Genomic DNA, 27,185 nt, shown 5'->3' with positions numbered 1-27,185 from the left:
CGCGAGGATCACCTCCGTTCCGAATTCCCCGATTTCTATCAGTCTTAGATCTCGAGGGCGAGAACTTCTTTGTAGTGTGCAAGAGTTTGTAGTGCCCCAAGTGTAAAGCTTTCCCTTTTTTGTAACCTTCCATGTGGGACCACCTTGACATTGTCATGAGAGCTATCTATGCATGTATGAATTCATGTGTTCACCTTGTGTTTCTTCTATTGCATGCATGCATCCATGTCATACCATTCTTACCATGCCTTGTTTTGCTTGCTTCTATACCTTGCCATGTCTTAGTATGGTGTCTTGTGATTTCATGTGATGTTGGTGCATATGTGATGGGGTGAGTAGTGGTAGTGTTTGTGGTGATAGTTGGTTTGCAAAACCCATCTCTCTCTTTATTCCCTAGTTCAAATATTTACTTGCTCCTAAGATAATTTAAAAATGTCTTTTATTTAGTGGATATTGTGGGTGTTTAGTTGTGCAAGTTTTGTGATTTTAAAAGTGTTTTAAACAGGTGCAATAAATACAAAATAGAGTCATCTAATTCTGTTTTGTGAAATAATTACTTGCTCCTAAAAATCTTGTTTTGTTTTATTTAAATAGGTCATATTTTTCTATGACCAGGGGATATTTTTGTTTCATTTTATCCCCAGTGTTTTAGTCCGTGCTTTATTTTTCTTCTCTGTGTTTTTCTGTATTAGGAAATGAGGGATTTCCTCTTTCGTTCTATCTGGCGCTCCTAAGTGGGCTTACTCCCACTTAGCAGCCCATTTCCTTTTCCTTCGCGCACGAGCACGCGCACGGCGTCGTCTACCTCCTTTCCAGCGCGGCGCCCGTGGGCCCCACCTGTCATCCTCTCTCCCCCGTTCCCCTCTGTTCCACCGAGAGGAGCACGCGCACATGGCCGACGACACGTCCCTCGCCTCCCCCTCTCGCGCTATATAGGCCTTGGCGTCCGTGCAGAAGCGTTAGGGTTCCTCCCCGCCGCCGCACCGTCCAGATCTTGACCCCCCTCTCCCTCTCTCGTCGCAGCAAGGTAGGAGGAGCTCGGGTCCGCCATGGCCAACGGGTGAAGATCGTCGCCGCCGTCGTTCTACTACCCCTGCTTCCTCTTCGGAGACGCCAGCAGCTCGAGGGCATCTCCAGGAGCCCCTTCCCGCCGCTGGATCGCCTTCCCCCGCTCTGCTTCCACTACTTCCCGACGGCAACGCATCTCCGACGAGCTCCGCCGCACCGCGCTCTTCTTCCTGCTACTTCCTCTATGGCCGCTCCCTCCTCGACCCGTACGCGAGGTAGTGCACCTCCTCCTTCCTCCCTGTCTTAGATCGGGCGCCGAAGCAGTAGAGATCGTCGGCGAGTTGTCCCTGTCACCGGAGCCGCTGGTCGCCGTGGCCACGTCGCTGTAGAGCCCCTTGGGCATAGATAATTGCGGGAATGAGTTAGTGTGTGTGTGGGCTTCCTCCCCTCCACGAGCCGGAGCAGGATTTGGCTCGCATCACCAACGAGACCCCTCCCCTGTTCCGGTCAGCCGCCGGTAGTAGATAAGCAGAGAGGACCCTTTCAGTTGTTTCTTTGCGCGTTATAGTTCAGACATCGATTCGTAGCGCAGTGGTCGGAACCTTGGGCTTGCTCTCAGCAGGTCGTGGGTTCGATCCTAGGGAGAAAACCTCCCCTTTTTTGTTGATTTCTTCGGCACAGTAGTCGCAGCAACATGACACCTTAACCTGATAGGTGCCCCATGTTGTGTCGAGTGCATGGGCAGTAGTATAGTGGTTTCGTTGCAGTAGAACCAGCAGCAGGTGTGGAGTTCGATTCCAGACCCTGCCCCTTTTTTATATTTTTTTCTATTTTTTTACTGCTGCAAGATTTTGCTATTTATTTTTCCTGTGCACATGTCTTGGCAGCATCTTAGCATTTGTTTTTCCTTTTGAGAACCATGTATGTCTTCCTGCAGATTGTTAGTGTATGTAGGTGATCTATGTGAGCTTAGGTGTGTGCATACACATGGTGATGATCATGTGTGTGTGTGTGTGTGGAGATGCTACCCTAGTATATGATGATATGTAGGTGGCTTATGTTCTTTGCTTGTGTGTCTAGTTGGATGGCAGTAGATGATGTGCATGTGTGTGTGTGTTGCACACACATGAGGTGTTGCTTGTGTTGGTGTGCAAGTGAGTGTAGCCTTGCTATCATTTGCTTGATAGCTTCCCTTGTATTGTTCTTGGAGTCTTAGAGCTTATGATGAGATTGTGCACTACAAGGAATATGCTAATACACGACGCTATATTTTCGTCACTACATCGTCACGGTTTTTAGTTTACGACGATCTCACGACGAAAAACCAAGCGTCGAAAACGGAGCGTCAGAAATGAACAACACCAACATTTTGATCGAAATCGTCGTAACTTCTACGACGATTCCTAGATCGTCGTAACCTTTACGACGATCCTAAGTCGTCGTTGACAATATAACCCAGTCCTACGTGGCAGTCCTACGTGGCAAAGTTACGACGAAATCAAAACATCATAGTTGAAATCAGCCCAACCCATTTCAATTGATCACATGGGCTGGTTTTATTTTTTGGGGCTTTTTCTTATTGGGTTTCTTTTTGGGCCTTAGCCTATTTACAGCCACTTTAGTATTTTTTCGAATTTTTTTGTTTCATTATAATTTGGGCCCTGCCCTTTTAATGCCCAAATACATTTGGTCCAGTTTCAGTTTTGGGCTTTTGAATTTTAGTTTTGTGTGTAGGTCCCACTTGTCATGTTCTTCTCATAATTTGTCCCATATGTCAAGAAGTTCTGGTGAGGTTTTCATTTCACACATTCTCAAATCGCATAAGATATGAATATTTCAAATAGAGCAGAAAGGACATGTGAAATTCATCAAATTAACACGAAGGTAGTATATTACAATTTTTCCAATCTATTACATAGCAGATATGTCTATTATTACAATATATAATATACATTCTTGGATAAGTAGAGCTTCACACAATTGGCTTCAAGGCTTCGCACTTCAACTTATTTAGGCCTGGAGGTCCTGTAAAAGAAACAACCATATTTGTAAGAGCTACAAGATACAGATCAAGAATAGAAACAAGGCCCAAAAACAAGCAATCCATGGTGGAAACCTTGAAGCGACAAACATTTCTGAACTCAGATGAGAGAAGTTTGAGTCTAGCCAATTAAACCAACTACCACTGATGTAACCTATAAAGATGGACTGAATAATAACAATACAAAAAAATGACAGCTAAATTATGAAGAGTCCTAAAATTGACCCCTTTTGGCCTTAATTAATTTTGTGAAGCTGAAATGATTAATCTAAAGTAAGATGTACCGGTATGTAGGCAGAAAATGTAGTTGAATGACCCATACTTGAATAACTCAAAAAAGAAGGCAGCATCAAATACTATAGTAATTATTATTGGACATGATATAGTAAGGTACTCTCACTGGTTAAGGTACTCTGCAGCACACGTACGTCGTACCAAAGTATGCGTCCAGACAGTACAAACAAACCAGATATATACAAGTTGTACATACCAACACTAGAACCTGCAAACGAATAGACCTAAATCACAGCCACAAAACATTCACAAATCCGATGCCTCATCGCAGATCGCCTCTAAAACCCTGTATAATATACATTCTTGGATAAGTAGACCTAAAGCATCTGAATGGAAAACTAGAAAACTTATAAACTTTTAAAGAAAAGCTCATTTTAGCAACAATTAGCTATATATAGTAGAGCAAAACCTGTTTATTTTAGCAACAGGTTTATAAAGACATTCTTAATACGTTGAAGCTTCGAAGCGTATGTGTCATAGTAGAGCAAAACCTGTTTATTATCAAATGGGGGCATGTTGATTGAAAACTTACTATCAGTAAATTCAGCTTTTGCTGCTCCCTTCTCCAGACTGTACTGAAGGGAGCCAATGCTGAGACTAATAGCAGGAATCAACATTAGTGTCCTTCTTTCTACATCAGGAAAACAAGAACCAAGCATCAGATCCTACAGGTAGCAAAAGAAGACATTAATCCTAGTGTATCACGTCAACATTTGACCATTTGAAGCAAAAGAAAAATGGGCGCTGATTGGAGTTGGAAAGCATAATAGTACATACTCTAAGGAAGGTACAAGTATGATAAAACAACAGTATTATTTATTCATTTGTCTACATGAATATGATTCATTAATTTAGAACGCAGCCATACATATAACATATGTGAATATTTTATTAGCTACCACATGTATTTATAATTATTATTTTTTAGTAATATATGTTACAAACATAATCTTCAAATTGTATTTGTACATGTACTTTGGATGTACAAAAGAAAGGCAATACCATAGTTAAATTGTATTAGTTAAAAGAAAAATAAAAAATATATTAAACCATATATTGTAAGCAAGAGAAATCTAAGACCAAATATTTTGATTGTCTACATCGAAATGGAAGTCATATGTGCTAGACCAAGACATATCTGCATCAATCCCCGAATTAATTCTTCTCTTCATTAATAAAAAATATTGACCATGTTTCCAATTATTAATCAGAAAAAGTATGAAACTGATGTTATATGTATCAATCCCATATATATTCCATGTCACAAATAACAAATCTGAAGAAATATGCATTCCATTGGTACATGAAGCAACACCATGGAGATTCTAGCTCTACTACTGGAGGCTAGTAAGATATAGCTGGTGTTGAGGAACTCGGAATTGACTTTGCTTTCACGAATATGGACACGAAAATATATCAAATAACGGAGTAACTAACTAAGTAAACTTCAAAACTTATTTAATGAATACTAATTATGAAAAAAAATGCAATGCCTAAACTTTGTACAAGTTTAGAGCAAAACTAGATCCTGCATATATATTACAGATACGGGTGGTAATGACGAAACTTTTATTGCTGCCTGTGTAGATTTTAACCAGAAGCTAGCATATTCATGTGACTGATGCTCGAAACTTTAACACATAGTACAATTAATAAAAGGACATACTATAACACAACCATACATCCAATCTCCTCGTTGCAGTATGAATCTAATACTATGTGTAGAAAATTGTCGATGCGATAATCCTTTAGGAGGAGGTTCACATACCATGAAATACAAGAAGGGATATATAAATGATATTGGCAAACCTGCAATAAAGAGGAATTAGAAATCCATCTTTAAGAATACTCGACAAATAGAATAATGGAACCAGTGAATTGACAACATGAAATGAACACTAAAGATATGAGGTGTGCTTCGGGTTATCATGAGAGGAGCCTAACAACACATATCATGACAGGGGCCTAACAACACATATCTCACAATCCACCGGGGAAGCAGGAAGAGCAGCCAGCCAAACGTGTTCCGGGGACGGCGCTGGCACCACCGCGACATACAGATAGCAACAAATATGACGACAGCGTGAGTTCTCTTGCGACCGTGGCGGACCTGAGGAAGAGTGGGTTGGGACGGAGCAGGCAGCCGTCTCCTCACGTACGGACGATCGCGTCGTCGGCCGAGCAGTCCCACACCGACGCGCGAGCGTGCGATTTTGGGACCTCCGTCGAGGCCCAGGTCGAGGGAGGGAGCCCTTGACGAGGACGCCGGCGGATCTGGGTGGGAGGGTCATGGCCGCGGCTGCCCTGGATCATGATATGGATTGAAGCATGCAAGGGAAGGAGATGAAATCGAGAGAGGGGGAGGCGAACCTTGCATGTGTGGATCTGGAATGTTCGTGTGCGGGGTCATGGCTGCGGCGCGCTCGCGCTCAGCGGCGGCCTCGTCGTCACTGTCGCCGGCGCCGCGACCACGTCGGCCGCCCACGCCAGGATCCCTGCCATGGCTCTACCCGGATTGCATAGGTAAGCGGTGCGAATCAGTAGGAGAGGCGAAGTGCAGGGAGCTGGAGGAGGACGAAGGCGGTAGCAGTGGGCGGCTTCTCCGGGGAGAGCTGGATCTCGTGGAAGGCTCTCCAATTCCCGCAAACCATCCAATTCCTGCAAACCATCCATAGCCTATACGGTGAACGTCATGCAAACAAGATACAGTACATCAGATGGCTTCTAAAGGTAAACACGCACACGCCACCTCGAATCTGCGCGAAGGCTCCAGCAAGATAGGATAACGAGATCGAGCCCCAAATCACCTGCTGCTGATTTGCGGCACTGACGGTCACTAGGGCAATGAAATGCCTCAGCAGCATGCTCAAACCACGATTGAACACGCGGAGTGGTGCTCCATGGCCTCGTTGAAGACGCGGTTGAAGCGAGGATCCGTGGCGGCATGCTCAAACCACGACGCACCGAACGCCCTGGTGAAGGAGCTGCCGCCCTCTAGGACCGACTCCTTCATGTGGCAGGTCGGTGAAGTGGTGGGGAGGGGAGAGGCTGGAAGCGACGCCCACCATGACCGATGACAACACGACGAGGTATGAGGGAGCGACGCGGGGCGGTGGGTGGCGGCGCCGATGTGGGGGAAGGGATTGGATCGGGGAGCTGGAGAGGAAGGAGCTCGGGAGGAAGGGAGGAAGCAGAAGAGAGGAAGAAGGGAGGCGGGGGGGGGGGGGTGGATGAAAAATGCGAGGAGGACAAAACTAGGGTTTCATCTACAGAGTAGAGGGCTGCCGTTGGATCCGGGATTATCCAACGGTCCTTAATGCATGATCCGCGTGACATCCTCATGGGCCAATCAGAACGGAGTAGAACACTATGAATACGCTATGACCATCTAAATTGGTTGTAATTAACTGAAAATAAGTTCTTTTTCAGAAAAATATTTTCTATTTTTGAGTGACAAATATGGTTTTCTGTGAAGGACCTTGTTGACACCTGATTTTGTCATGGAAGAAACACATTATTAAGATATATTCAAATGAATTTTTCATTTTGTTTGGACAAAAAATTCATTTTCCATCTTTCGAGTGCTCAAAATGAATTTTCCAGTTCATGACAGGATCCATGGAGTGGTACACGGTCTGAGATCTGAGACGCGGAGGGGAGGCGAGGAGGAGGGCGCGGTCCGTACCTGGAGGGCGGTGGAGTCGTGGGCGAGCTCGTAGTCCTTGTAGAGGAAGTAGCCGCCGGCGGCAGCCGTGCCAGCGAAGAAGGAGGCCAGCCTCACCTGCAGCATGAACCCCATCCTCCTCCACCGCCTCCGCCTGTGGTCGCTCGTTCCCCTTTCTTCTGTGGAGGATGGTGAAGGGGACGTAGCCGGAGTAGTTGGGGAGATTCAGCTGGAAGCATGTCAAATTTGAACTACAACTCTTTGATAGATTGCTCTTTAATTTTCCCAAAAATCATTGCTAGGTACATAGTTATCTATTTAATCATAGAAACACCAAAATATTTGCAAGAATCAAGCCCTAGCTACTAACGGTCATACCCACCGTTTGAACCGCATTTTGAAACATGCATGAAAAATTCTAAAAAAAATTAAAAAATTGAAAAACCTTCGCATTGTGTCATTATATGTGACCAACTTACCAGGAAAAATAATAAAGTTGTAATATGGCAATTATTTAAAAAAAGTGTTCTCATGAATGGGCTATCGTGTGTGAAGATTCATGGCTTTCAGTCCAAATGATCAATCTTATGGCCACATTCATGGCATAGTTTGTTCAAATGATCTAATATTATGCACAATGTTCTTTAAGGAAGTTTTCATTTTCCTTGTATGAAAAATTCATTTTCCATTTTTCAAGTGCCCAAAATGAGTTTTTTTGTGAAGGACCTACCGTATATTTGTAGCAAAATTAGACCAAATCATTTTTCTAACATACTAGGACATATTTAATGTACAATTGATCAAATGGTTGGGTGTTAAAGACTTTTATCGACCTCTTGTGAAAAAGACAAATTTTCTTTGAATCAGCTGAAAGCGGGTCAAATTTGAACTACAACTACATTATAGTTTGATGTTTATTTTTTCTAAAAATCACTTCTAGGTACACAAGTATCTAGTTAATCATAGAAGCACCAAAATATTTCCAAGATTCAATCACTAGGTAGGAACGGTTATACCCGCTGTTTTGACCGCGTTTTAAAATGGCCATGAAAAATTCGAAACGAATTCAAAAAAATGGAAAACCATTGCATTGTGTCATTATATGTGACAAAGTTACCAGTAAAAATAATAAACTAGTAATACGACAATTATTTTAAATAAGTGTTCTTAGAAATGGGCTATCATGTGTGAAGATTCATGGCTTTCAAGCAAATGATCAATCTTATGGTCACATTAATGACATATTTTGTTGAAATGATATAATTTTATGCACAAGGGTGCATATTGGAATGGCAAACAATGCTGATTAAGGAAGTTTTCATTTTCGTTCTATGAAAAAATCATTTTTCATTTTTTAAGTGACCAAAATGAGTTTTTTTGTGAAGGACGTACCATATATTTGTTTCAAAAGTGGACCAAATCATTTTTATAAAATACTAGTCCATATTTAATGTACAATTGACAAAATGGTTGGATGTTAAAACTTTTATCCACCTCTCGTGAAAAAGACAAATTTATGTCGATTCAGCTGGAAGCGGGTTAAATTTGAACTGCAGCTGCATTATAGTTTGCTCTTTATTTTTCCCAAAAACCATTTATAGGTATATAAGTATCTATTTAATCAGAAATATATGGTGTGGTGCCTTGACGTTGAGGTTTGGATGGTGGTCGAGGGCCCAACTCGAGAGTGCATGAACTTGCATGCCAGCCGCATGGTCACCGCCTGACCGTTGCATTGCCACGCATTCTAGGTGGAATATGCATGTCTGGTGGGTTGGACAATCCCTCGGTAGGTGTTAGCAAAAGAATACAATAGAAGAATCTCACAGGAGACTGAACTAAGCTCAAACATGAATTAGCACCCAAGTGTTTGATTAGCGGTGCGGGTAATTCACATAGACAATGGGCCTAAATTTTGGCTGAGGATGATCATCTACTAAATACACTCTATTGGCAAATTTTTAGCTCAAATGGATGAACCTAGGTGGCACTTGATTTGTAAAGTAACACACTGTGCAGAAATATGAATGTTGAAGCTGGGATCAAATTAATGAATGGATTGAGCTGAAATTTGGTGTATGATGTTAATTTGGGCATATGAAGGCACTGTATAAAAATTATACCATTTAGACATGCCAAAGTGACACTTCCTTCACAATGTGCCAATCTGGACAGAAAACGGTAATTGAAACTGGGCTCACATAGATGATTGGAATGAGCTGAAATTTGGAGGAGGATGATAATTTGGGCACATTAAGGTATTGTAAAAATTTCATAAAATTTGGATAAACAAAAATTGTACTTCCTTCACAATGCTCTCTACTGAACAGAATATTGGGAAAAATATTGAGAGAAACTGGCTGAATTAAATGTGCTAAAATTTGGTGAAGGTTATATGGTCAGTGTCATCCCGTGGTAAATTTTCATCAACTATAAAGCAATATAAAATGTAGTTCCTTCACAAAATGAAAATATTACCACAAACAAAGATTTGATCATGAGCTCACATGGACTGTGAGATGTGGCTACAATTTTATGGAGACCTATGTTTTGGGCACATTGATGATGTGGAAAAAATTCAACTCATCAGGATATTCCTATCTGTACTTCCTTCACAAAGCTATTAGCTGAACACAAACTTTGGATATTTGCTGAGAAAGATTTACTAGGCAAATCGTTACAAATGTTTTCATGAGGCAATGATTTGGATAGGAAAGAGTGCCCAAAAAATATGAGGGTAATCAAAGAAATAGAAATAGCACTTCCTTCACGAAGTGCTATTCTGAACAGAATAGGAAAATGAATATTGCTGAATTATTTTTGAACTATGGAAGGAAGGGTTTTCACATATTTGAGAAATATATGATCCAAAGTATTTATGAGAATTTTTCGAGAATTTTTGGAATGATAGAATAGTAGGCTGCTTCACAAACTAGGATGAGGTGGGATATAATGGACCCACGAGTGACATGTCAACATAGTTAGAACATGTTACGACATTTTTACAATCGTCGTAAAAGTTATGACGATCTCATCTTATGCGGTTACAACGTTTTGACTCACATCGTCGTAATTCCAGTTTGGTGTCATTTACCACTTGGTGTTATTAGATTTCACTAAACTGGAATTTTAAGCCACATGCCCACTTTGTCTAGGCATAGGTTGCATGCTAATAACACCAAGTGGTAAATGACACCACTATGGTGTGGAGCAAAACCCCTACTACTATCACACAAAAACTCATGCCCTTGGGCTCCACCTATTCCATGGAAACCAAGATCAAACTTGCAACAAATCTGAATATGTCAACTCCATAAAGTATCCTAATGGCAAAACAAACTTCACCACTGGATTGCTTGGGAGATTCTACCCCAAAATCATCTATAATATGTGGACACTTACTTGGAACAAGTGTCCACAAATTAAGGAAGAGGAAACTACTCCAAATCATGCCTAGGGAATGGGCATCATTTCATGTAGTTCCTACTAAGACAACCACTACAAAGGTTGAGCTCATGTGCACAATGACAAAGTGACATGGGGGTTTGAACCCCATGTTTGTGTCATGCACATCAACAACACAAATACTTCTCACTAAGTCACCCCCACACACACATCATGCTCTCTCTCATATTAAACATGACGAGGTGCACAACTTGCACATGGGGCTGGTTTACCACCTACAAATCACACCACAATCTCATCATAAGCTCTAAGACTCCAAGAACAATACAAGGGAAGCTATCAAGCAAATGATAGCAAGGCTGCACTCACTTGCACACCTACAAAAGCAACACCTCATGTGTGTGCAACACACACACACACATGCACATCATCTACTGCCATCCAACTAGACACACAAGCAAAGAACATAAGCCACCTACATATCATCATATACTAGGGTAGCATCTCCACACACACACACACATGATCATCACCATGTGTATGCACACACCTAAGCTCACATAGATCACCTACATACACTAACAATCTGCAGGAAGACATACATGGTGCACAAAAGGAAAAACAAATGCTAAGATGCTGCCAAGACATGTGCACAGGACAAAAAAATAGCAAAATCTTGCAGCAGTAAAAAAATAGAAAATAAAATAAAAAGGGCAGGGTCTGGAATCGAACTCCACACCTGCTGCTGGTTCTACTACAACGAAACCACTCTACTACTGCCCATGTGCTCGACAGAACAGGGGCACCTAGCAGGTTAAGGTGTCCTGTTGCTGCGACTACTGTGCCGAAGAAATCAACAAAAAAGGGGAGGTTTTCTCCCTAGGATCGAACCGATGACCTGCTGACAGCAAGCCCAAGGTTCCGACCACTGCGCTATGAATCGATGTTTGAACTATAACGCGCAAAGAAATAACTGAAGGGGTCCTCTCTGCATATCTTCTACCGGCGGCTGACCGGAACAGGGGAGGGGTCTCGTCGGCGATGCGAGCCAAATCCAGCTCCGGCTCGTGGAGGGGAGGAAGCCCACACACACACGAACTCATTCCTGCAATTATCTATGCCCAAGGGGCTCTACAGCGACGTGGCCACGGCGACCAGCGGCTGCTGCGACAGGGACAACTCGCCGACGATCTCTACTGCTTTGATGCCCGATCTAAGACAGGGAGGAAGGAGGAGGTGCACTACCTCGCGTACGGGTCGAGGAGGGAGTGGTCGTAGAGGAAGTACCAGGAAGAAGAGCGTGGTGCGGCGGAGCTCGTCGGAGATGCGTTGCCGTCGGGAAGTAGTGGAAGCAGAGCGGGGGAAGACGATCCAGCGGCGGGAACGGGCTCCTGGAGATGCCCTCGAGCTGCTGGCGCCTTCGAAGAGGAAGCAGGGGTAGCAGAACGACGGCGGCGACGATCTTCACCCGTCGGCCATGGCGGACCCGAGCTCCTCCTACTTTGCTGCGAAGAGAGAGGGAGAGGGGGGGTCGAGATCTTGACGGTGCGGCGGCGGGGAGGAACCCTAACGCTTCTGCGCGGACGCCACGACTATATAGCACGAGAGGGGGAGGCGAGGGACGTGCCGTCAGCCATGTGCGCGTGCTCCTCTCGGTGGAACAGAGGGGAACGGGAGAGAGGGGATCACAGGTGGGGCCCACGGGCGCCGCGCTCGAAAGGAGGTAGACGACGCCGTGTGCGTGCTCGTGCGCGAAGGAAAAGGAAATGGGCTGCTAAGTGGGAGTAAGCCCACTTAGGAGCGCTAGATAGAAGGAAAGAGGTAATCCCTCATTTCCTAATACAGAAAAACACAGAGAAGAAAAATAAAGCACAAACTAAAACACTGGGGATAAAATCAAACAAAAATATCCCCTGGTCATAGAAAAATATGACCTATTTAAATAAAACAAAACAAGATTTTTAGGATCAAGTAATTATTTCACAAAACGGAATTAGATGACTCTGTTTTGTATTTATTGCGGCTGTTTAAAACACTTTTAAAATCACCAAACTTGCACAACTAAACACCCACAATATCCCCTAAATAAATGACATTTTTAAATTAGCTTAGGAGCAAGTAAATATTTGAACTAGGGAATAAAGAGAGAGATGGGTTTTGCAAACCAACTATCACCACAAACACTACCACTACTCACCCCATCACATATGCACCACATCACATGAAATCACAAGACACCATACTAAGACATGCCAAGGTATAGAAGCAAGCAAAAACAAGGCATGGTAAGAATGGTATGACATGGATGCATGCATGCAATAGAAGAAACACAAGGTGAACACATGAATTCATACATGCATAGATAGCTCTCATGACAATGTCAAGGTGGTCCCACATGGAAGGTTACAAAAAGGGAAAGCTTTACACTTGGGGCACTACAGTACATTGGAAGATGAGGACCCGGAGGACCCGGTCGAAGTTGATACGCCGGCCACCGAAGAGGTCCTGGCTGAGGTCCGCACCTCAGTCACCGAGACCGAGGAGGTTGGTTCCCTCCCCACAAGCGGAGAGGGAAACCTAATTCCCTCTGATCTTCGCCCGGAGAAAGCTTCACGGAGCTCTAATGTTTGGGAGTCTTCGGTGCCGCCTGCAGTGCCACCCGTAATAGAGCAGGTTGTGGATGGGTGGCCATCAATGATGGAGGGTGCCTTGGCCAGCTCATCCATCACCGATGAACATCGCACCCTTATGGGTGCGGTTCTGCAAAATATCCAGTCCGTTAACAACAGACTGAACGAAGCCTTCAATGTCTTTCTCGCGGGCTTTAATTAAGCCAGGTAATGTTTTAGGTTTATTTATAAGGTTTTATATTCCTTTATGGGTATAACAGCCCTTGATTCATGTGTAAATTTGACAAGCTTATCCGTGGCTCAAGATAACTCCTAGGCGTAAAGAAAAATAATTCGGAGACTTTGTAATTATAACAGCTTGTTGGAGTAATTTTGACCGACTGTCTTCCATTTCGATGACTCAGAGTCCTTTTAATTCATAGTTTTGCCTCGCAGGCCTCATCCTCTGCTGCTAATGCCAACGCTCTTGAGATTGCTGAGCTGAATTGGGAACTCCAGGTTACCGACGAAGAGCTCAACCGTGTAAATGACTGGCTCGATGGAAGGTTGGGTATGTTTTCATAAGTGGTGTAAAAATTCTTATTGTCCTTAGTAGAGAAGGACCTTCTTGGCTTTAGTATATGACCCCATGATAACGATTTGGTCAGCAGACCAGGACCAAGAATTCAAAAGGCTCAAGGCCGAATTGGAGAAGGCCAAGCAGGAGGCCGCTGCTCACAAGGTGGCGGCTGCTACGTCGACAGAAACCTTCCGTCGTCTCTAAAGCTTGCGTTGGTTTTCCCTTGAAGAGGGAAGGGTGATGGAACATACGAGCAGTAAGTATTTCCCTCAGTTTGAGAACCAAGGTATCAATCCAGTAGGAGAATCTCGTCAAGTCCATAATACCTACACAAACACAAAGAGCTTGCACCCAATGCTATAAAGGGGTTGTCAATCCCTTCAAGATTGATTGCAAAGTGATATCTGAAGGGGGAAACTGCAACGAAGAAAAGTGTAAGGCTGAAAATATGGTGTGGAGTAGACCCGGGGGCTATAGTGTTCACTAGAGGCTTCTCTCAAAATATCACATATTACGGTGGGTGAACAAATTACTGTCGAGCAATTGATAGAACCGCGCAAAGTCATGACGATATCTAAGGCAATGATCATACATATAGGCATCACGTCCGAGACAAGTAGACCAATACTTTCTGCATCTACTACTATTACTCCACACATTGACCGCTATCCAGCATGCATTTAGTGTATTGAGTTCATGACGAACAGAGTAATGCCTTAAGTAAGATGACATGATGTAGAGGGATAATCTCAAACCAATGATGAAAACCCCATCTTTTTACCCTTGATGGCAACAATACGATGCATGCCTCGCTACCCCTTCTGTCACTGGGTGAGGTCACCGCACGGTATGAACCCAAAACCAAGCCCTTCTCCCATTGCAAGAATCATATATCTAGTTGGCCAGACAAAACCCACAACTCGAAGAGAATTACAAGGATATGAAATCATGCATAAGAGAGATCACAAGAAACTAAAATAAGATTCATAGATAATCTGATCATAAGTCCACAATTCATCGGATTTCGACAAACACACCGCAAAAGAAGATTACATCGGATAGATCTCCATGAAGATCATGGAGAACTTCGTATTGAAGATCCAAAAGAGAGAAGAAGCCATCTAGCTACTAGCTATGGACCCATAGGTCTACGCTGAACTACTCACGCAACATCTGAGAGGTCATGGTGTTGATGAAGAAGCCCGCCGTATCTGAATCCCCCCTCCAGCAGGGCACCAGAACGTGCCCCAGATGAGATCTTGCGGAGGCAGAAGCTTGCGGCGGCGGAAAAGTACTTTCGATGATCTCCTGATTTTTTCAGGGATTTTAGGGAATTTATAGGCGAAAGACCTAGGGAGAGGTGGCGCAGGGAGCCCACAAGCCTGGGAGGCGCCCCCCTAGCAGCGGCTAGGGGGCTTGTGGGGTCCCTGCAGGCCCCCTGCCCTAATTCTCAGGCTTCCCGATCTTTTTCTGTTTCGGAAAAAATCTTTTTGGCAGTTTCATTTAGTTTGGACTCCGTTTAAAATCCTCCTCTGAAAGGGGTGAAAATCATGGAAAAAACAGGAACTGGCACTTGGCACGAAGTTAATAAGTTAGTCCCAAAAAATATATAAAAGGCATACAAAACATCCAAAGTTTGACAAGATAATAGCATGAAACCATCAAAAATTATAGATACGTTGGAGACGTATCAAGCATCCCCAAGCTTAACTCCTGCTCGTCCTCGAGTAGGGAAGTGATAAAGACTGAATTTTTGATGTGGAATGCTACCTAGCATAGTTGTCCTTTGCAACTTCTTTCATGTGACATGAATGTTCAGATCTGTAAGATTCAAACCAATAGTTTGCTATCGACATGAAAACAATAATACTTCAAGCAAACTAGCAAGGTAATCATGAACTTTCAAAATAACAAGGCCAAGGAAAGTTATCCCTACAAAATCATATAGTCTGGCTATGCTCCGTCATCCTCACACAACTAATGTAAATCATGCACAACCCCGGTATTGGCCAAGTAATTGTTTTCGCACTCTTACTTTCTCAAACTTTTTATAACTATCACGCAATACATGAGCGTGAGCCATGGATATAGCACTATATGTGGAATAGAGTGTGGTGGTGGTGGTGAGACAAAAAGGAGGATATGGTCACATTGACTCGCCGTATCAAAGTCTATGGAGATGCCCACTAATAGATATCAATGTGAATGAGTAGGGATTGCCATACAAAGGATGCACTAGAGCTATAAGTATATGAAAGCTCAAAAGGAGAAATAGTGGGTGTGCATCCAACTTGCTTGCTCACGAAGACCTGGGCAATTTGAGGAAGCCCATCATTGGAAAATACAAGCCAAGTTATATAATGAAGATTCCCACTAGCATATGGTTCTGACAAAGCAAGAAGCTCTCAATCATGAAGAACATGGTGCTATTATGAAGCACAAGTGTGGAAAAAGATAGTAGCATTGTCCCTTCTCTCTTTTTTTTATTTGCGCTCTTGAGCCTCTTTTTTTGATTTGGGCTCTTTGGCCTCTTTTTTTTCTTTTTTTTCCTCACATGGGACAATGCTTCAACAATGATGATAACATTAGCACAAGAAAACAAACTACCACCACTTTACGTACTGTAGCAATCTTGATTTCTATTTATGTTGGTGTTGGGCTACTGTAATCTCACTTTTCCATGGCTAGTACCCCCCCCCCCCCGATACTATCCATAGTTTCATCAAAACAAGCAAGCAACTCAACAAAAACAGAATCTGTCAAAAACAGACCAGTCTGTAGCAATCTGTATACTTCGTATACTTATGGTACCTCAAAAATTCTAACAAATTACGACTGACTGGGAAAAAGGCATATCAACCAATAGAAAGAAGAGTCAACTCAAAAGCTCTTTCTGAAAGAAAATGAAAAATCATCTCATGAGCGAAAAGTTTCTGTCTTTTTCCAGCAGGATCAAACAACCATCACCAAGACTAGTCGTAAAGGTTTTGCTTGGCTCAAACACAGAAAAACCCAAAAAACACAATCACAACATAATTATGATGGTGTGGACGCAACAAAATAGAAATAAAAATAAAAATTCATTGGGTTGCCTCCCAACAAGCGTTATTGTTTAACGCCCTTAGCTAGGCATAAGGCGATAAAATCACATATCGTCGTCTTTGGTGCTCAAACCATAAGTGGCCCTCATCATGGATTCATAAGGCAATATTATTTTCTTTCTAGGAAAATGCTCCATGCCCTTCTTTAAAGGAAATTGAAATCTAATATTTCCTTCATTCATATCAATGATATCACCGATGGTCCTTAGGAAAGGTCTGCCAAGAATAATAGGGCATGTAGCATTGCAATCAATTTTAAGCACAATGAAATCCACGGGTACATAGTTCTTATTTGCAATAATAAGAACATCATTGATCCTTCCCATGGGTTTCTTGATAGTAGAATCTGCAACATGCAAATTAAGTGAACACTCGTCAATCTCATTAAAACCCAGAACATCACATAAAGACTTTGGAATCGTGGAAACACTAGCACACAAATCACACAAAGCATTTCATTTATAGTTTTTGATTTTGATTTTGATAGTAGGTTCCCACTCATCATGAAGCTTTCTAGGGATAGAGACTTCCAATTCAAGTTTCTCTTCAAGAAATTTTATCATAGCTTCGACGATATGATCGGTAAAGTCCTTGTTTTGGCTATAAGCGTGTGGAGAGTTTAACATGGATTGCATCAAGGAAATGCATTCAATCAAGGAGCAACTATCATAATTGAATTACTTGAAATCCATAGTAGTAATTTCATTACTACTCAAAGCTTTAGTATCTTCTACTCCACTTTCAATGCTTTTAGCATCAAGATAGATGGACTCCGAATCATTGGGGCGTTTTTCAACCAAAGTGGATTCATATCCAGCCCCATCATCATTGGGTTTGACACAAGAAAACAAAGATTCAACGGGATCCACACCAAGCACTTTAAGATCTTCGTGGTTCTTATCACGAGAACACGCCTTTTTAAGCCATTCATGTCTAGCACGAATTTGGGCGGTTCTTTCTTTGCTCTCAATCATGGAAACACACATAGCTTTCAAAGTTTCATCCATATTGATCTTGGGAGGAGCACATCTAACTTTCCAAGTATCAATATAACTAGACATTCTATCAACGCTCTTAGCCAAATCGTCAATTTTGAGTAGTTTTTCCTCTATGGACGCATTGAAAATCTTTTGCGAGTTGATAAACTCTTTGATATTACTCTCCAGATCAGAGGGTAATCTATTGTAATTTCCATCAGTATTGTTGTAGGAGTTGCCAAATTTATTAGAGGAGTTACTAGGAAAAGGCCTAGGAACATAGTTTCCTCTAAAAGCATTGTTGTTGCCTAAATTGTTCCTACCAACAAAATTAACGTCCAAGCTAGCGTTGCTACTCTCAATCAAGGAAGACAAGGGCATATCATTAGGATCTAAAGGATCACTTCTACTACCAACCAAATTCATTAACTCATCCATCTTAGCACTCAACGAGGTAATTTCTTCTATAGCGTGTACCTTCTTACTAGTAGGTGACCTTTCAGTGTACCACTGAGAGTAGTTTATCATGATGTTGTATAGTAGTTTTGTGGCTTCTCCTAACGTGATTTCCATGAACATACCACCTGAGGCGAAGTCCAAGATATTTCTAGAAGCGAAATTCAAGCCAGCGTAGAAGATTTGTATAATCGTCCAAAGACTCAAGCCATGAGCGGGACAATTTCAAATCATCAATTTCATTCTCTCCCAAGATTGTGCAACATGTTCATGATCAAGTTGCTTAAAATTCATGATATCATTACAGAGAGAGATAATCTTAGCCGGCGGAAAATACTTGGATATATAAGAATCTTTGCACTTATCCCAAGAATCGATACTATTTTTGGGCAAAGACGAAAACCAAGTTTTTGCTCGATCTTGCAACGAGAAAGGAAAAAGCTTCAACTTAATCACATCATTATCCACATCTTTCTTATTTTGCATATCGCAAAGCTCAATGAAGGTATTAAGATGGGATGCGACATCTTCACTAGGAAGGCCGGAAAATTGCTCTTTCATAACAAGATTCAACAAAGTGGCATTGATTTCGTATGACTCCGCACTAGTGGCGGGAGCAATCGGAGTACTAATAAAATCATTATTATTAGTATTCGAGAAGTCACAAGGTTTGGTGTTTTCAGTCATGGTGACTTCGGCAATCAAGCAAGCACACAAGCGAACAAAGAGCAAGCGAGAAAAAGGGCAAACGAAAAGGCGAACAAAAAAGGCAAAGATTTTTATGTAAATTTTTGTTTTTCAGAAGTGGGAGAGAGGAAAACAAGAGGCAAAAAAGTAAATGCAAGAGATGAGTTTGCGACACTTACTTGGATGAGTTCTTGACTTGATCCTCCCCGGCAACGGCGCCAGAAATCCTTCTGCTACGTCGATAAAAACCTTTTGTCGTCTCTTGAGCTTGCGTTGGTTTTCCCTTGAAGAGGAAAGGGTGATGCAGCACAGGAGCAGTAAGTATTTCCCTCAGTTTGAGAACCAAGGTATCAATCCAGTAGGGTAATCTCGTCAAGTCCAGAGTACCTGCACAAACACAAAGAGCTTGCACACAACGCTATAAAGGGGTTGTCAGTCCCTTCAACATTGATTGAAAAGTGAGATCTGAAGGCGGAAAGTGCAACGAAGAAAAGTGTAAGGCTGAAAATATGGTGTGGAGTAGACCCCGGGGCCATAGTGTTCACTAGAGGCTTCTCTCAAAATAGCAGATATTACGGTGGGTGAACAAATTACTGTCGAGCAATTGATAGAACCGCGCAAAGTCATGACGATCTCTAAGGCAATGATCATACATATAGGCATCACGTCTGAGACAAGTAGACCGATACTTTATACATCTACTACTATTACTCCACACATCGACCGCTATCCAGCATGCATCTAGTGTATTGAGTTCATGACGAACAGACTAACACCTTAAGCAAGATGACATGATGTAGAGGGATAATCTCAAACCAATGATGAAAACCCCATCCTTTTACCCTTGATGGCAACAACACGATGCATGCCTCGCTACCCCTTTTGTCACTGGGTGAGGTCACCGCACGGTATGAACCCAAAACCAAGCACTTCTCCTATTGCAAAAATCATAGATCTAGTTCGCCAAACAAAACCCACAACTCGAAGAGAATTACAAGGATATGAAATCATGCATAAGAGAGATCAGAAGAAACTCAAATAAGATTCATAGATAATCTGATCATAAATCCACAATTCATCGGATCTTGACAAACACACCGCAAAAGAAGATTACATCGGATAGATCTCCATGAAGATCATGGAGAACTTCGTATTGAAGATCCAAGAGAGAGAAGAAGCCATCTAGCTAGTAGCTATGGACCCGTAGGTCAACGGTGAACTACTCACGCATCATTGGAGAGGTCATGGTGTTGATGAAGAAGCCCTCCGTATACGATTCCCCCCCTCCGGGAGGGCATCATAACGTGCCCCGGATGGGATCTTGCGGAGAAAGAAGCTTGCGGCGGTGGAAAAGCACTTTCGATAATCTCCTGATTTTTTCTAGGATTTTAGGGAATTTATAGGCGAAAGACCTAGGGTAGAGGTGGCCCAGGGAGCCCACAAGCCTGGGAGGAGCCGGCCCCCCCTGGGCGCGGCTAGGGGGCTTGTGGGGTCCCTGCATGCCCCTGCCGTGATTCTCAGGCTTCCTGATCTTTTTCTATTTCAGAAAAAATCTTTTTGGCAGTTTCGGTCCGTTTGGACTCCGTTTAAAATCCTCCTTTGAAAGGGGTCAAAATCATGGAAAAAACAGAAACTGGCACTTTGCACTGAGTTAATAAGTTAGTCCCAAAGAATATATAAAAGGCATACAAAACATCCAAAGTTTGACAAGATAATATCATGAAACCATCAAAAATTATAAATACGTTGGAGACGTATCAGCGGCCGAACAGGTAGCTGCCAAGTTGAACACCCTCAAGGTTGATAGCAACAAGCATGAGGCCAGGTGATAGAGCTTCAATAGGATCTATAAGAGGCCAGCTCTAAGTGTGAATCCTTGGAGCAGAAATCCCGGGAGCAGATGACCGAGCTCTCCAAGGTGTCCATCGTGCTTAAATCACAACGGGTGGACTGGAGGTTATTTGAATAAGATGTGCATGAACAAGCTGATGGAAAATGGTAAGGAATACTTATTGCAATGTGACTTTGGTGGAAACAGGTATGCCCTTCTTATGCGGATATGGCGTTCTTGACTTACCTTCACAGACCTCCTCTGGAGTGTGTTAGAAACGACCAAGTACTACACGACCCATGACGGGGATGTACAATAGAGGCTTTGTTGGGCTCAGTTTCAGACTCCTAAGCCTGACCTCAGTCTGAGCCATCAGATGAAATAGCTCATGAAGCTGCATAGCATGGCGAAGCAGGCCATGAAGGATCTCTGTGTCCAGCTATGGCCTATCGTGCCTCTGCGGAGCAGCTACTCCAGCTTGATGGAGAAGTTGGTCGATGTCGTGCCCCGGATCGACGTCCTGAAGTGCTCCGTGTGCATAGAAGGAGCTCGGATGGTGCTACTGCAACAAAAGACCTTCCAATGGCGCCATAAATAGGTGTGTCGATGGTGTTGGGGATATTATCTGTTGGATAACCCGCCCTAGTTGGGCCGGGTCACCGAAGCTGGCGATTCATCTCAATGTGGTTTGGGCCTTGGCCTGGTAAGGCCGGAAGTCATATGGCGGTTCTAAACCTTCGGAAGGAGTCCATAATAGAGAAGGTCTCCAAGCCTTGGAAAGAGGGCGACTTAGAGATCGCAAGAGTCACGATTTGTGTAAAGGAAATGACCCTTGTAAACCCTAAGGACTCGACCTGTATATAAAGGCGAGTCCCAGGGAGAAAGAGGGTAGGTTAGAAATCATCGAGTGCTAGGTCAGGCGAGTTACACCCTCCTTGTAATCGAAACTCCATCAATACAACACAAAGCAAGACGTAGGCTTTTACCTCCTCACGAGGGGCCAAACCTGGGTAAATCTCTGTACCGCTCCCGTTCAAACCCCTTTGAGTCGCCACCAAGGTGCGATGGCTCCAACATTAGGTCCTTTCAGGAGGACATCTGCCGTGACAAAACCACGACAGTTGGCGCCCACCGTGGGGCCTGCGCATGGTGGAGTTGAGTTCTCAAAGGGAGCCCTACCAGGGTTTAGGAGCTACGCGACGGGGCTCATGACCCGGAGCCGCCGCGGGAAGTACTACATCAACAACTTGATGGGGGCCCGAGGCGGATTCGATAGAATCTGGTTACATGGTCCCCTTCGGCAGGATCAGCGTCTTCATCGGCATGATTGGATCGCCCGTGCCTGAGTCGGACACCTTATCCGACATCGTCGAGCCGGCCAGGTACGCCCGCTCAGTCGTGACGCCAAACCTAACCCGCCCGGTCTTTGTTGGATTCACGCAGGGATCTGAGGAGCCAGAACACTCGGCGACCTAGGAAACCACGCCGGTCAACACTGATGACGAATCGTCCATGGGCGATTCAGATTCAATCCAGTCTCTACACGGGGGCTGCCTTGGGGGCTTTTCACTGGCCATGGACCCTGAAGTTCTTGACCGGACTCGCCGTCAGATCGCCGTTTACATGGCAGGGGCGACTCAACCCTCGCCAAACCCGGCAGGCGGAGATGGAACTCGCGAGACGTCTAGAAGCCCGGCCGTGATTTTGGTGGAGTTAGCAGCGGAAATAACAAGGCTCATGGCGACCCCCATCACACCGGAAAACCAGGAGGCGGTAAACACGGAATTGACGAAGCTAAGAGAAGGGGTGGCAAAGGCTCAGCGGGATGCCGAGGTGGAGTCCGCCAGGATCGAGACCCGGCAAGCTCAAATTACCGCTGAGATAGCTCTCTTGAATACCGACAACTGGCGGCTCGAAAGGCACCAGCGCGCATATGACGCCGTCCATCAGCGGAAGCACCAGGGTCGCCTGCCCCCTGATCTCAACCCGACCCGCCTGTTCGACACTCCACGAACTCCCGGGGCGGGAGCCGCCCCGGGAGGAGGGCCCGGCCAGCCACCGAACCCGCCGTTTCAACCAGCTGTGGATCGCGTTCCCCGATCCTAGACACCTCAAGGTCACTTTTCCAACCCGGTGGACAACGTCCTTGCCGCAACTCGCCATTTGGAATCCCTTCCGATTCACGGCAACACTCCTGCCGAGATAGAGGCGAGGAACGCCATTGAGATGTTGAAGACGGCGGTGGTTCAAAACACCCAGTTCTCACACAGCCCTGATAGGCTGCATTCCACTCCCCAGGCAAGCCGCACCAGGAGTCGGCCAGAGGACCAGCCCGCTATAACCAGCGGACTGCGGCCCTTCCCCCAGGACAACTCGCCTGATCATCGAGACCCGCCAGGTCGGGATCACCCGGACATCCAAGTCGCCCCAGCGCCTCTTGTTGGGAGCGGCGGACAAGTGGGGGTGCCGTGCTTGGCCCCCGCCCTTCGGAACGAGCGAATGCCCAAGGATTTTAAAGGGCCAAGAAAGGTGCCTAACTACACTCCGGACCTTGAGCCGGCGTCGTGGGTCGAGAGTTATGAAATCGCCATGGACATGCTCGATGTAAGCGAAGCAGTATGCGCCAGATACTTCACAATGATGCTCGAAGGGACGGCGCGTACTTGGTTAAAGAACTTAGCGGCCAACTCCTTCCAGACTTGGGCTGAATTGAAAGAGCATTTTGTCAAAAACTTCTGAGGAACCTGCAAGCGTCTGATGACAATAGTCGATCTACAGTACTGCATTCAACGCCCGGATGAGTCGGCCCACCACTGGTCGCAGCGGGTCGCGGAAGTCATTCACTCGTTAGACGGTATTACGGCGGCGCAGGCTGTGCTGATCCTCGAGCAGAATTGCCACTACGAGCCTTTGGTGCAGAAGTTGGGGCGACTCCAGCGAAATGTCCAAGACATGGGGGAGCTAATGGACACCCTCACTAGGTACGCGGAGGCGGACGACACCAAGGATCCCGACGAGGATGGTGGTAAAGCTAACTCGCCAAGGAAGGGCGAGTCATCTAAAAATCATACCCGGTTCCAGGGACACGCCCGCCATAATCAGGGAGCTAATAGCAAGAGAAGGCAGCAGGAAGAGTCTTCGGACTTAGTCGCCAACACCAACACCAATAATGGCAACCAGCGCCAGAAGAAAAGTAGGGGTTAAAGTGGCAAAAATCCGCAACTATAATGAGTTACTCAAGGGCCCCTACCCGCACCACGCCATGGCAGACGGACCGGAGACTCATTCCTCGGAGGACTGTTACGTGATGCGAGAGTTTCGGGCGGAGGCGATCAAAAAAGGGCAAAGCGGTGACCCGGACCAACGACAGGAACAGTTCGACGCGCCCAATCAACGCCAGAACCCCTTCGGTGGTTTCCCCGAACCTGGGGCTCAGGGTGGCTCGCAGCCAAGCAGCGGCCAGTATCCAGTGCATCACCAGCAATGGTATAACCCGCCTGGAGTTTTTCAGCAACCACCCCCACAGGGGGCTTCGCAGGGGCAGGATGATAATGGCGGCTTCCGCAACAATCCCAAGCAGTTAAGCAATGGGCAGTACCACGTTTTCACCACCAATGCTTGCAGGCGTGATAAAAAGGTGAGTCACCGAGCGTACAGTGTGTCTGAGCCGGCACTCCCTAGATACCTCCACTGGTCCGAGCAGACCATATCATGGAGTAGGGAGGATCACCCGCCAAGAGTTGACAATCCCGGCGACTTAGCGTTGGTCGTGGCTCCCCAAGTTGGGGGATATACCTTGTCGAAAGTACTGATGGATGGTGGCAGCAACATCAACATTTTGTACTTCGACACTTTCCAAAGGATGAACCTGTTGGAGAAAGATTGGATGCCTTCAACCACGGTATTCCACGGGATCGTCCCAGGCAAATCAGCGTACCCCATAGGCCGAGTCAGGCTCACAGTTGCATTTGGAACAGCATCTAATTACAGGAGTGAGTCGCTGATGTTTGAGGTGGTCAAGTTAAAAGTCCCTATCATGCGCTGTTTGGGCGGCCGGCTTAGGCCCGGTTCATGGCTCGCCCATGCTATGTTTACCTTAAACTCAAGATGCCTGGTCCTAAAGGACCCATCATGGTTGATGGTGATAGAAGGATTGCAAGAGAATGTGAAGAAGGGGATGCGGCTTATGCAGAAGTCGTCTGTGCTGCGGAGGAGCTCAAATATCACCAGGCCAATGTTGATCCGGCTGATATGTCACCCCTAAAAAAGCCAACGACAGATGTTGAGCCACCCCTCAAATTCAAGCCAACTGATGACACTAAAACGGTGGATTTCGTCCCTCGCGACTCAACCAAGAAGTTCACTATTGGGACGGGTCTGGATCCCAAATAGGAAAGCGCGCTCATCGAATTCATCCGTGAGAATCGGGACATCTTCACATGGAAACCTTCTGACATGCCTGGTGTGTCGAGAGAATTCGCTGAGCACCACCTTAATATTGACCCAAAGGCAAAACCTATTCAGCAATATCTTCGTAGGTTCAATGAGGAACGATGCAAGGCAATCGGGGAGGCCGCTGGATTCATCGTAGAGGTGTTCCACCCCAAATGGTTGGCTAACCCGGTCTTGGTACTCAAGAATAATGGTACCTTCCGTATGTGCATTGATTACACGGACCTTAACAGAGCTTGTCCGAAGGATCCTTTCGCTCTTCCCCGCATCGACCAAATTATTGATTCAGTGGCGGGATGCGAACGTTTGTGCTTCCTGGACGCTTATTCTGGATATCACCAAATCAAGATGGCCGTGGAATATCAAGAGAAAACAGCTTTTATAACCCCCTTTGGGGCTTTTTGCTATGTGTCCATGCCATTCGGACTCAAAAGTGCAGGGGCGACTTATCAGCACTGCATTCAAAATTGCCTCCGTGGCCAAATCGGATGCAACGTCCATGCCTATGTTGATGACATTGTGGTTAAAACCCATAGGAAGGAAACGCTATTGGAAGATCTCAAGGAAACTTTTGATAATCTGCGGGTATATCAGATGAAGCTTAATCCCACCAAGTGTGTTTTTGGTGTTCCTGCGGGAAAGTTGTTGGGCTTCCTCGTGTCTGAGCGCGGCATCGAAGCTAACCCGGACAAGACCGGAGCAGTTACCTCCCTGGGGAAACTAGCGAATATTAATCAAGTCCAACGGATGGCGGGTCGCATAGCGGCCTTAAGTCGTTTCATAAGCCGTCTGGGAGAGAAATCTATTCCCCTTCATCAATTTCTTAGGAAATTTGACCATTTTGTTTGGACAGAAGAAGCCGATGAAGCTTTCGAAGCCTTAAAGCGGCAGCTGGTCAACCCGCCGGTCTTGGCCGCCCCGACTAAGAAATAGCCCATGCTTTTATATATTGCAGCAAACTCCAAAGCGGTGAGTGTGGCGGTGGTCGTCGAAAGGAAGGAGGAAGGGAAGGAATACCCTGTGCAACGCCCGGTGTATTTTATCAGCGAAGTGCTAACTCTTTCCAAGCAGCGATACCCACACTGGGAAAAATTAGTTTATGGCGTCTCTATGGCAAGCCGGAAGCTTACACATGATTTTCAAGAGCATCCCATCACGGTGGTTAGCTCCGCTCCCCTCGGGGACATTCCAGAATCGGGAGGCGACAGGGCGAATTGCCAAGTGGGTGATCGAACTTGGGCCGCACCACGTGCGATACACCCCCTGCACGGCTATCAAGTCTCACGCCTTGGTTGATTTCGTCAATGATTGGACCGAGTTACAGATCCCAGAAGACAGGCCTGACCTTACATATTGGACTATTTATTTTGACGGATCTAGACAGTTGGAAGGCTCGGGGGCTGGTGTGGTGCTGATATCGCCTCAAGGGGACAAATTCTGTTACGTCCTCCGACTCATGTTTCCATGTACCAACAATGCTGCGGAATACGAAGCTTTGCTTCACGGCTTACGACTCGCCAAGGAGATGAACCTTTCGTGGGTCAGATGTTTCGGCGACTCTGATCTCGTGGCTCAGCAAGTTTTAGGCACTTGGGATTCTCGGGACCCCTTGATGGCGGCTTACAGGAGGGCTGTGTCCAACGTGGAGGGTCATTTCCATGGCTATCAGGTCGATCACATTAACCGGCGCCTTAACGAAGCAGCTGATGCCCTTTCACGTCTCGGTTCCCAGCGTAAGCCGGTTCCCCCCAATGTTTTTCTGGATACTCTTCATAATCCTTCCGTAAGGTTGCCTTCAGAGGAGGAATTGGCAATACCAGATCCCGAGTCCCAGTTCGTGGCGGCTCTCCATGTTACGCCGGATTGGGTTCTTCCTTATCTGGCCTATCTCGCCCGAGGCGAGTTACCTACGGATGAAGTGTTGGCTCGCCAAATCGTTCGGCGAAGCAAATCCATGGTGATCATCAATGGTCAACTATATAAACGGAGCACTTCCGGGGTTTTTCAAAGATGTGTTTCCTCCGAAGAAGGGTGCATAATTCTAAATGACATTCATTTCGGAGATTGTGGGCATCACGCC

This window comes from Hordeum vulgare, chromosome 2H (assembly GCF_904849725.1).
Source record: "Hordeum vulgare subsp. vulgare chromosome 2H, MorexV3_pseudomolecules_assembly, whole genome shotgun sequence".
NCBI classification, from domain to species: Eukaryota; Viridiplantae; Streptophyta; class Magnoliopsida; order Poales; family Poaceae; genus Hordeum; species Hordeum vulgare.
The sequence above is the reverse complement of the archived record's forward strand: the minus strand, read 5'-3'. Positions refer to the sequence as shown.